We start from the raw sequence: 13,248 nt of genomic DNA, 5'->3' as shown, positions 1-13,248 counted from the left end.
AACTAGGGCCTCAGCTGGTAAGACTTAGAGGCTCCAAGTGCTTTGACAGCTATGGGCTAGAATCATTTGAAGACTTATTTACTCACATTTCTGGTGCCAGAGCTGGGCCTCTCAAAGGCAGTACTTAGATGCGTCTTCTCCATGTAACCCAAACTTTATGAAAGCATAGTTGTCTCAGGGTAGTCAGGTTTCTTACATGTCCACTCAGGGCTCAAAACCGAGTGGACAATGTCTTTCAACTACATGACCTTTTATAACCTAGCTACAGGAGTTGCACAGTATCATTTCTATTTCTTTCTATTAGTTACAATGAAGCCAAATGCCTACTCAGGTTCAAACAGAAGGGACGTAAATACCATTTTTCAATTGGAGAGCGCCAAGTACAAATTATGGAAAAACATGTAAGATGGAGATGTTTTTGTATCCATCTTTAAAATGTATAGTCTTCTAAATCTAATAGGGCTGTATTCACCCTCAATATTCACTCCCATCCCTTCCTTCTCTGGATAACATCTGTCTGTGTCATTTAGCGTGGATAAATGAATCTGTAGGTTCTCCTCTGGTCTGTTTTAACTTGGGCTCCTGGTAAAAGCCTAATGTGAGAAAACAAAGTTTATGTGTAAATAGTGTATTTGATAATGTGATTCCAGGATACAGGAACACAAGATCGGAGGAATAAAACAAGGATGGAGGAAAAGCCAATACAAATTAGATGGTTATAATTGGCTAAGGATTAATATACACACATTTTGAGGTTGCATAAAGTGAAGGCAGACAGGTTTCCCATGAGTGTCATAGAAAATACAAAGCAATAAATGAGAAGTCAAAAGTGTGGGCCCTAGAAAAGGTACTGTTAGGTTTCACCTGTGTAAAACCGGTGGAAGCCTGAACAAAAAATATCACCAGGTAGTGGCTGAAGTAAAAGGTGGGACCTAGATATTTGAAATGGCATACAAGAGGTTATAGATATAGAGACTTTAATGGTCTCTGATACTGTAAAACTAGTCTGATACAATTATAGGACATTCTGTTGTGGTGTCTACCAAAATATGCCCGGTTCCACCTGAGACCATTTATTGATACCCATTTCAGAAATCTATAGTATTTATAAGCCTCTGATTGTAAGTAATCTGAAATGTGTGGTCTCGTTGTCACAAGCTCATGTTTCTTCTAACACTCTTTTCAGCATGTCTATGCTTCTCAACTATGCCAAATGTTCAGGGAAAATTCAGCTGTGTTATCCCCCTTATACCACTATATTCAGGACACTGTGAAGCTACTTTTAATTAATGACTTCAACCATTGCCACTCTACTTCTCTAATGACATATTGGCTATGTTACTATTATTATGGTGCTTACAATTTTTACAGGCTGTACCTTGAGAAACAAGGAGTCCCTTCCTCTCATCCCTAATGGGGATCTTCTAAACATCGTGGCTCTTTCTCCAATACTTTTGTCTATCTCCTACTCCTGAGTTTTGAGTTCAAAAGGGATGCCATAGCAATTTAATTATATATTTTGACTATTTGAGTCAGTTTAGTAGTTTTAATAGCATAGACTCTGAAGCTGGATTGTCTGGATCCAAAGCCCGGTTTTTTAACTTTGTGACATTTGTTTTGTATCAGCTATATGACATCTGGTGTGTTGCCTAACCTCTCTTTGCTTCAGTTTCTTCATTATTAAAATGAGAACAATGATAGTACATTCCTCTTGGGATTATTGTATTAAAGAAGGTAATACATAAAAAGCCCTCAGAATGTGCCTTGCGCATAAAAAGTGCTCTTTCACTGATATATATACATATAAAATTAATGATGAAGATGATGATGATGATGTCCTTATATCCTTTCATCTCATCATGGTACCCAGGCTTTTCCTCCCATTTTATGTCTAGTGGTATCTTTGCTTATATCAATATCATATATTTATTTTTAAAATAACAGCTTCATTGAAATATAATATATGTGCCATAAGATAATCATTTTAAATTGTATAATTCAGTGATTTTTTTGTATGTATAAAATTGTACAATGACAAAACCAATTTAATATTAGGATTTTTCATTAATCTCAAAATAACACACACACTTCCCCATCCATTAGCAGTCACTCTCCATTTTTTTCTCCCCACAGTCCTTGACAAGCACTAATCTACTTTTTGTCCCTATGTATTTACATATTCTGGACATTTAATATAAATGGAATCATAAAGTATGAGGTCTTTTGTGTTTGGCTTTTTTTACTTAGCATAACATTTTAAATGTTCATCTACCTTAAGACATTAACAGTACTTTATTCATTTTTAATTTTGAACTATATTCCATTGTATGAATATATTACAAAGAAGTAATTCACCCATTAGTTGATAGATATTTGGGCTTTTTCCTTTTTTTTTTTTTTGCTGCCATGAATGATGCTGCTATGAACATTCATCTATAAGTATTTTAGTGAACAAATGTTTTCTTTTTTATTTGGATATATATCTAGGAACTGTGTCATGTGGTAACTTTATTTTTAACTATGTGAGGAACTGCCCAACTGCTTTCCAAATTGGATGCACCATTTTGTAATGCCACCAGTAATGTATAATGTATGAGGATTTCAATTTAGCCTATCTTCACCATACTATTTATTGTTTGTATTTTTGATCATAGATGTGAAGTGGTATCTCTCTGTGGTTTTGATTTGCATTCCCTAAGGCAAGACACATATTTTAGTGTTCTTTTTAAAATTTTATATTATACACACACACACACATTGGAGAATATCTACTCAAATATTTGCCCATTTTTAATTGAGATTTTCTTTTTATTATAATTTCCCATATTCTTTTCCTTAAAGGAATATACTGGTTTATAAATTTATATGATCTGATTAGGTCAGTTTTGATTCCTGATAAGCAAAGAATGATCTCAGAACTTAGATAAATGCTCTTTAAAAAAGCATGGTCTCTGAGGTTATTGTCTATTATGAATTTTAAAAATCTAGTTTGAATTCCAAGATGAAAAATTCCATGGCTTTTTTTTTTCTATTTTTTAATGAACAATGTTGATTCAAATGATGGGGTATTAGCTGACAAAAATATATATATATATTTAGTAAAAAGTAAATCAGTGTTAATTTCAAAAATATTATCCATTAGAAATATATGTGTATATAAAATATATAGATATACTATATATAACATATGTAATCTTTTGAATATGGTATATGCTAGTTAGGTAAAGCAATAAACAACACATTCAAAATCGAATCCATAATGCTTACAGAAGGATAATAACAAAAGAAAAAAGGCAAATATCAATAAGATTAACAATTTCACTAACTAAATAATGGCTGCATGATGGGGAATTAAACAAACTCAGCTGCTTTGAGTCAATCCAGAAAACAAAAACAGTTTTCTTTCCTCCAAGTCTTTGGTCAGTTGTCACTTGGATCTGTCATGCATTTAAGACTTACAGACTTAAAACTTATATACAATTTCAGCTATAAAAATATCTCCTTCTGAAGAGTCTTGCAGGGTTCATTTCATTAGACTTTACCTGTGTTAGTGTGAGTGTGTGGGTGTGTGTGTGTGTGTATGTGCATGTGTGCATTTTGGCTGATGTATTATTTTTATTAATTTTATTGGAATATACTTGCTTTACAATGTCATGTTAGTTTCTGCTGTACAACAAAGTGGATCCGTTCTACATATACATATATCCCCTCTTTTTCAGATTTCCTTCCCATTTAGGTCACCAGAGAGCACTGAGTAGAGTTCCCTGTGCTATACAGTAGGTCCTTAATAGTTACCTATTTTATACATAGTAGCATATATCTGTCAATCCCAATAGCCCAGTTCATCCCACCCTCCTTCCCCCCTTGGTATCCATAAGTTTGTTTTCTACATCTGTGTCTCTACTTAGCCTTTGCAAATAAGTTCATCCATATCATTTTTCTAGATTCCACATATAAACGATATTATACAATATTTGTTTTTCTCTTTCTGACTTAATTCACTCTGTATGACAGTTTCTAAGTCTATCCACATCTCTGCAAAAGGCACAATTTCATTCCTTTTTATGGCTGAGTAATATTCTGTTGTATATATGTACTATATCTTCTTTATCCATTCCTCTCTTGATGGATGTTTTGGTTTCTTCCATGTCCTGGCTATTGTAAACAGTGCTGAAATGAACACTGAGGTACATGTATTTTTTTAAAATTATCTGTTCTCCAGGTATATGCCCAGGAGTGGGACTGCTGGGTCATAGGGTAGTTCTATATTTAGTTTTTAAGGAACCTGCATACTGTTCTCCATAATGGCTGAATCAGTTTACATTCCCACCAACAGTGTAAGAGGGTCCCCTTTTATCCACACCCTCTCCAGCATTTATGGTTTGTAGATTTTTTGATGATGGCCATTCTGACCAGTGTGAGGTGATACTTCATTGTGGTTTTGATTTGCATTTCTCTAATAATTAGTGATGTTGAGCATCTTTTCATGTGCCTCTTGGCCATCTGTATGTCTTCTTTGGAAAAATGTCTATTTAAGTCTTCTGCCCATTTTTTGATTGTGTTGTTTGTTTGTTTGTTTGTTTTGATATTGAGCTACACAAGCTGTTTGTATATTTTTGAGATTAATCCCTGTCAGCTGCTTCAATTGAAAATATTGTCTCCAATTCTGAGGGTTGCCTTTTCATTTTGTTTATGGTTTCTTTTGCTGTTCAAAAGCTTTTAAGTTTCAATAGGTCTCATTTGTTTGTTTCTGTTTTAATTTTCATTACTCTAGGAGGTGGATCAAAAAGATCTTGCTGCAATTAATATCTAAGGCTGTTCTGCCTATGTTTTCCTCTAAGACTTTTATAGTGTTCAGCGTACATTTAGGTCTTTAATCTACTTTGAGTTTATCTTTGTGTATGGTGTTAGGAAGTGTTCTAGTTTCATTTTTTACATGTAGCTGTCCAGTTTTCCCAGCACCACTTATTGAAGAGGCTGTCTTTTCTCTATTTTATATTTTTGCCTCCTTTATCAAAAATAAGGTGATCATGTGTGTGTGGGTTTATCTCTTGGTTTTCTATCCTGTTCCATTGATCTATATTTCTGTTTTTGTTCCAGTGCCATACTGTCTTGATTACTGTAGCTTTGTAGTATAGTCTGATGTCAGGGAACCTGATTCCTCTTGCTCCGTTTTTCTTTCTCAGATTGCTTTGGCTATTCTGGGTCTTTTGTGTTTCCATACAAATTGTAAAATTTCTTGCTCTAGTTCTGTGAAAAATGCCATTGGTAATATGATAGAGATTGCATTGCAATACTTTACAAAATATTTATTCAGTGTCTGATATGTATAAGACATTGCATGAAGTGAGTAGTTTAATATAAATTAAAAAGACACTATACCCCAAAAAACAATATTATAGGACATATATAAATTCATATTTTATATTTTGAGTTGATTAAGCAATTGATAAAAAGAAATATCTTCATAAATAATATTTCTCTGTGATAAAGACATGTCCATTGAGATGCCTATATTTACACACCAGAGATATCCAAGCTCAATCTAAATGGGAAAGCAATGCATGAATTTAAGAAAAAGACTTCTAAAAATCCAACTGTTATTATGTAAAGCAACACAAAGTATTAAGCCAATTAAATATTGGCAATAAAAAGAAATTAAGACAGGCAAAATGTGTCCGTATCTCTCTTTAATCAGGAAAAGACACAGTAGTTTTAATGTATCTGATGATTTGTGTCTCTTTTAGAATGGCCATGAACAGTGTATAACATAGTTGCCTGATACCTGCTTCAAGATGAGATAATTAGGAAATTAGGAAATTATCTCCAAGTTTAACCAATAATTGTAAGTGCTAATATGGATCAAAGTTACAATAAGTTCTCTTTTAGCAAGTATGGTCACAAAAATAGCTTTCTAGCAAATCATATATTGAGTTAGCAGAGATTTACCATATAGTGTACACAAGAAATATCAATTTCCAGAGACTAAAAGACAAAACTCACATAAAACTGAAATTATACTGAAAGTAATTTAATTTTTGATTATTCAGAAGGCATTAAAATGTCTTTTAAGGTCTCAGGCTCGCCAGCTACCTATCACAGTTGCACAGATGTATGCCTATTCTGTGCTGGGTAAAAGATTCCAGAAAAAAAGACATTTTTAATATTAGTATGAACACATTATTTGTATATGTGTTTATTTAATATGGAATATTGTACATCAAGAATACTGAGGATGATATGGAACTAGAATAAATATATGAATATGTTGTCAGTTTATTGAGACTGCATTTTGAGTCCTGTGGTCTTAGAACAAAGATATGTTTTCATCTGTGTCTTGAGTAAAAAAACATAGTTTTTCATTTGAGGAATCACTGAAACCTGAAGAAGCTTTGATGAAAAGTTTCTGATAAATGAGAAGTGAAGCATCTAACTACATAAGTAGAATAAATTTCAAATAGGCATCTGTCAGATTCCTCTTTGACATTTTTGTTTATGGCCCTATTACTTTTCAGAGAACCATGATGCTGTCTGTATCAGAAAAAAAAGTTTTGAGAAAAATTGTATAACTATATATTCTAGACAAACTATGACAGGCAGCAATGGAATTTTGAGCTATTTCTTTCATTACTATTTGAATAAGTAACATTAATAGTTTGCTGTATATATTTTGTTTTATTTTCATTATAATACACAAAATTAATACATTCCTGTAACCAGTAAGAGTTAATATTTGGCTTCAAAGTGTTATACTCATAATTAAGTTTTTCTTTCATGCTTTATATTACATGAATCAGACATTTAAAAGAGCTCAGAAATATATATTGACAATGTTACCAAGTCAATTTTTATAGGAGGTCATTTTCAAAAGATCCAAACACATCTCAAAATATGTCTACTTAACGTTATCTTTTGTTTAGAATTCACATTCCAGATATATACTTATTTTCTTACTGAACTTTATATTTTCAGCCTTTAAATATTTCATGTAATTAGTTCTGTATATTCAGTATTGTTGTACAATGTTAAACTGTGCAAAATCTAGTATTCCTTTTCTTCAAAACACAAATTCTCATTTTAATGTTTGGGGATTTGGTGATAATATTTTTCTCAAGAAAACTGAGTACTCTTAAAATGTATAAATGTTGCTTGAACAATTTATTGATTACAGTGATTTTTTAAATGCTGTATCTAACATCAAATAAGCTTTTATAACAAGGAAAATAATGCTTCATAAATATTCCCTTAACTATACTGTAATCAAATTTCTATATATTTTTTAAGTGAACCACCCTGAATACTCTAAGCAGAATCTCAGTCTTTGCAATGTCACACTTAATTAAGGAAAATGATAAACTTAATGAAGAATTTGTTGTTTACTAAACCTGTGCCATCATCTTTGAAGACATTTACAGGAAAAAAAATAACTCAGTGTGGCCAAAATTCTAAACAATGAAATAAAAATACTCAGTTATTAAAGGGGATATTCTAATTGTTTACTTTGGCAATACTATATTTTCTTAACTCTTGTGGGGAGTGTATAGCTCAGAAGTAATTTTTTATCATTTCCTCTGACAGTTGAGCATTATATAAACATGTAAAATCTATAGTTAACAGTGAATGGAGAGCTACTTGATTTGTTATCTCTATTTTTTTTTACACAGCTTTTGTCTTACTTTATTCAATTTATTTGAAATAATGATTCACAAATTTAACCTATCTTTAAAAATAGGCAATACTTATTTTAGTATAATCCCATTTATGTACAAAACAAACCCTTTACATATTCACAGTTAAGTGCACAGAAAAAAAGCATGAAAGGATATATATTATTAAACATAAACACTGGTAACATTTGGGAGGATAAAATAAAGGGAAATCATAACTCTTCCATATATTTCTGTAATATTTGAAAATTTCACAATAAACATGTATTTATGGATTACTCAGATAAAGCAATAATTTTTAAAGGCCTAATGGGGCTTAGTTAAACCATACTTTCTATCCACTGTTTGCATATTAATTAAAGCTTCTTTTGTTTTGAGAAGCTCTAAAAGTTTGTTCAATAATTTCTAATTTTCCTAAACTCTTTTCCTCACTTGTAGTTTAAGTTAGTTCCAGCTCAGCACATTAGGCAGAAGTATAATTGAAAGTGGTTTCACACTACAGGTATCCCACTGTTCAAGAAATTTGGATAAGTCTTTAGAACTCCTGCTACACACTATCCAAAACTAAGAAAAAAAGTCAAATAGATAATATCCTTTATATCCAAACCTGGAAATGAATATATTTGGTACCAAGGGATACTCTGTATTGCTATCTGGGGACTGCTTTGCGTTAATGTTGCCTTTAGGTAAGTGGCTTACAGTCCTTGGCTGCCCATCAGAAATCTGTGGAAGTTTAAAAATACACAGATGCTTAGGGACCAACTCTAAAGGTTTTGAACCTGTACTGTATTTTTAAGGGAAACAAATATTCTTTAAAATGCTTTTTCCAAAATCTTGATCAGTGATTACATAAACGGTTTTTTTGTTTGTTTGTTTATTTGTTTGTTTTTTGCGGTACGCGGGCATCTCACTGTTGTGGCCTCTCCTGTTGCGGAGCACAGGCTCCGGACGCGCAGGTTCAGCGGCCATGGCTCACGGGCCCAGCCGCTCCACGGCATGTGGAATCTTCCCGGACTGGGGCATGAACCTGTGTCCCCTGCATTGGCAGGCGGACTCTCAAACACTGTGCCACCAGGGAAGCCCTACATAAAGGTATGTTCATAGAATGACATTACCTTGAGAATAATTACAGAATATAGAATCTTATGAAATGCTACATCTAATTCAGAGTAAAGTTAGGATATTTTTGGGGGGGGGTGTTGAAATGATTTTTTTGCTAAAGATATTCAAAAGCACCAAAAACATTGTCAACAATACTTAAATTTGTAATAGTCTTTTCCCAGTAGTGGTGTTCTGTAGTAGATAATCTTCCTTTGAAAGTCTAAACACATTGACAATTTAATGCAAAGACTGAAAACAAATATATATAATCCTGATGTTTATTTATCAAATTTCATCAGTGGCATCATCGACCGGCTTTTAAAATAAGGGCAGTTTCATTATAGTGGCATACTTGGCAAACCATATAAGTACAGAAAACTTTTTCAAGATTTTTAAAAGGGGGAAACACTGCTCAGCATTTGGTACCTGAATATATAATACACCTACTGAATATCTTCCCATACATCATGAAAACTTGGAGGTAGTTTGTATAGCCTGAAATGTCTTCATTTTAGAATGTTATGCACAAAAAGGGCCTTATCATCAAGAACAGAAAAGTGGCATTTGCTGTATTCAGACTACAATTTAAAACACAACTGGCTTTATGTTACAGTAATTAAATTATACTTCAATCTCCAGAGCATGTGGGGCATAAAACCTGATCTAAGTTTTATATGACAAAAATCCCAGTAAATGTTTCTTTTAATAAATGGCTTATCGATATTCTCAGATTCACTCTAATCATCCAAGAAAAAGTATTTTCCACTCTTCTTTTTTTTTTTTTTTTTTTGTGGTATGCGGGCCTCCCTCTGCTGTGGCCTCCCCCGTTGTGGAGCACAGGTTCTGGACGCGCAGGCCCAGCGGCCATGGCTCACGGGCCCAGCCGCTCCGCGGCATGTGGGACCTTCCCAGACCGGGGCGCGAACCCGGTTCCCCTGCATCGGCAGGCGGACGCGCAACCACTGCGCCACCAGGGAAGCCCCTCCACTCTTCTTTTGTTCTACATTCTTAATTAAATTGAGTTTGTTTATTCTTGGCCTATAGTTGTTTGGGTCTCTTCTGAATGTAATTTCAAGCTGAGACAAAAATTTATTCATGCCAACCAAAAGGGTTTGAGGGCTGTTTGCAACTGTGTTCTTAGATGGAACACCATCAAAAACAATGACTCGATCTGCTAGATAGGTGGCCAGGATGAAGTCATATTCCACAACAAAGGCTGTCTTCTTAGCATGGAGTATGAAACGTTTGACAACTCGAGCAGCCGTCAATTTTTGCTCAGAATACAAATATGCAGATGGTTCATCAATTAAATAGACATCAGCAGGTTTGCCCAAACAAAGAGCTAAAGCTACTCGCTGCAGTTCACCACCAGATAATGTCTGCACCTCTTGATCGATGATGTTTTCAATTTGCAGAGGCTTCATTACATCAGTCACAAATTGTGGATGAGTGTAAGCATCTCTGATACTTTCATGTAGTAGCTGGTGAACACTTCCGGTTGATTTGGGACTGATTTTCTGTGGCTTATAACTGACATTTAAAACTGGTACTTCTCTTCCTTCATCAGGTTTAAGTCTCCCAGCAAGCATTCTGATAAATATCGTTTTCCCAGTACCATTTTCCACCAACATCACCATTATTTCAGAATCTGTAAACTCACCAGCTACAATTGCTAGCTCAAACTCTCCCATCTTTTTCTTCATTCCAGGATATTTATACATACACATTTTTTAACTTCTTCTTCATTTGCTGTCTCAGCTACTTTAAAAAGAAGTGATACATCTCTGAATCTTAAGTTTTCTGTTGGAACGTAGCCATCCAAAATAATGTTTATGCCTTCTCTTACACTAAAAGGCATAGTGACAACACCATAAGCACTTGGTACGCCATATAAACAGCAGATGAAGTCAGAGAGATAGTCTAATACACTTAGATCATGCTCCACCACAATGATATATCTATCTGGATTTATTAGAGATCATATAGTAATAGCAGCCTTTAAATGCTGCTTGACATCTAGGTAACTAGAAGGTTCATCAAACATGAAAACATCAGCTTTCTGTATACAAACGACAGCACAGGCAAATCTCTGCAACTCTCCTCTTGAAAGATCTTCAACATTGTGTTCTTTTAGCTGGGTTAAATAGAGCTGCTGACATACAATTGCTTGTGTCTTTGTTTCATCTTTTCAGTCGAAGATAGACCCCACTGTCCCCTTTGCAGCCTTGGGAATCTGGTCTACACACTGAGGTTTGATAATGGCTTTTAGGTCATCTTCAAGAATCTTGGTAAAAATAATTTTGCAATTCAGATCCATGGAAGTAAGTCAAAATTTCTTGCCAATCAGGTGGGTCAACATATTTTCCAAGGTTTGGCTTTTGCTTTCCTGCTAAAATTTTTAAAGCAGTTGACTTTCCAATACCATTAGTTCCAACTAATCCCAAAACTTCACCCGGGAGAGGAATAGGCAACCTGTGAAGCTTGAAGGCGTTGGCACAATATCGATGTGTTGTTTCTTTTTCCAAGTTGCTTGGTAAATTGACAATTGATAAGGTGCCAAAGGGGCACTTCTTATTAGAAAAAATAACAGGTGGTATCCATATTTTGGGAAATCTCCTTTCTAAAATATATTATTCTAATACAAATACCACAACAAATACAAAGAGTTTCAGAAATCCATGCTATTTTGCTCTGGGAGACAACCTCTATGCATAATTTTCCCATTTGAACCACAGGGCAACTCTTTTTGCATTCCTGCCGACATTTCTTAGGTTTACATTTGTCATGGTTGACAATAGCAATTCTTGTTGACTTATCTGCCATAATTCTAAGGAAGTAAGAATATCTAGTTCCTCTGGAGAAACAGATTCCCCTTGCGGAGGGGAATGCAGAGGCCAAATCAGTCCTTGCTTTCACTTCTCAGCCACACAACGTGTTCTTACGGCCACCGGCCAAAATGGCGGTGCCCAGCCGCTGCCTCACGCATGCCACAGGGACGATTTGTTATCTCTATTTTTAAAAAAATTACTAATTCTTGTTTATAGCTTAATACACTTTTTGAATCATAGATTTGTCAAGGGAAAGTCTGAGTCTTTATTGGTATTTTCTTAAGTGTGCAGTGCTTACAGACTGCAAACTCATTGTTTCTGGAAATGAGGAATATTGCATCTCAAGTTTAAAAGGAATTGCACCCATGCCAGTTGTCAATTTACTGCCTCCCAGTTGCAAATCTATCTTTCTTTGCCCTGCTTTGTGATACTGGAAGTATACTCTATAAATATTTCTACTTTGCCACTTGCCATGATGTTAAACTTTTTCAATAAAGAAAGAAGAGTTTTATTTTTCTGGTTCTAATTGTCCCTTCACTGTTTATTTCTGGGGTATGTGGTTTGCAGTTTTTGGATCTTTAGTGACACTCACCTTCCAAGCTATTTTCAGTAGCATTCCCAAGAGTAGCTTCCCAGAGAATCTTGCAAGCAGTCTAGTTTTGTTGTTATATCAGTGGGTGGTTTCATGATTCCCAGCCTCAGCCTAAAGCACATCAGTGAGCTTCCCTACCATCCAGGAATCCACAGCCAAACCCATCCCAAAGATGTTTGACTCTGTTTTAGGCGGGTGATGGTGGTGGTGGTGCAAATCTTCCAAACTATTTCCTTCTTTGGATGCTCTTCCTCACCCTCGAAGTAATGGCTCCTACCTATATCTGCTGTACTTACATAATTTTGAGTTCTTTTTATCCTTTAGTATTTACTTCCTTGTTACTAGTTAATGTTTATTTTTACGTTAAAAGTTCCTTACTCAAATTGGAGTGAGGCTTCTGTTTCCTAACTGGATCCTTATGATATAAATTCTTTGCTCAATATTATAAAAATCTGATTTTTTCTCTCTCTGTATCTATATTTTAGTTGCAACAAAAATGGATTTTTAATATCCTTGAATAGAAGTGGACCATGGCAGATAATTAAAAAAAAAAAAAGAATCCTTATAGATACTGCTATAACAACTCTCTTCCATGTAGGACTTTGTTTTTCTGATTTTAATGTAACTTTCTTGCCATTTTCCCTTCTAATCTAGTGTTTCCTGATAGTACTATTTTTTTAATACTGCTATAACAAATTACCACAAACTAGTTTGCTTAAAACAACAGAAATTTATTCTCTTACAGTTCTGGAGGCAGTCTAAAATTGACACATTGGCAAGATTGGTTACTTCCAGAAGCTCTGAGGAAGAATCTGTCCATGCCTCTCTCATACTTTCTGGTGGTTATCAACAATCCTTGGCATTCCTTAGCATGTAGAAGCATTACTTCAATCTCTGCTTCTGTCATCACATGGAGTTTGCTCTGTGTGTGTCTCTGTATCCAAATTTCCCTCATTTTTAAGAATAAAAGTCATCAAACTATGGGCCTCCCCAATCCAATATGACCTTATCTTAATTTGATTATATCTGCAGAGACCCTATTTTCAAATGAGGTCATGTT

The 13,248-nt window shown here is 34.5% G+C and overlaps 1 pseudogene; it reads right to left on the bottom strand.

The window, feature by feature from the left end:
• Positions 1–522: 522 nt before the first annotated feature.
• Positions 523–11,591, bottom strand: LOC102994810 (ATP-binding cassette sub-family E member 1-like; annotated as a pseudogene).
• Between the last annotated feature and the right edge of the window lie 1,657 nt (positions 11,592–13,248).

This window comes from Physeter macrocephalus, chromosome 21, assembly GCF_002837175.3.
Source record: "Physeter macrocephalus isolate SW-GA chromosome 21, ASM283717v5, whole genome shotgun sequence".
NCBI lineage: Eukaryota > Metazoa > Chordata > Mammalia > Artiodactyla > Physeteridae > Physeter > Physeter macrocephalus.
The sequence above is the reverse complement of the archived record's forward strand: the minus strand, read 5'-3'. Positions and strand labels throughout refer to the sequence as shown.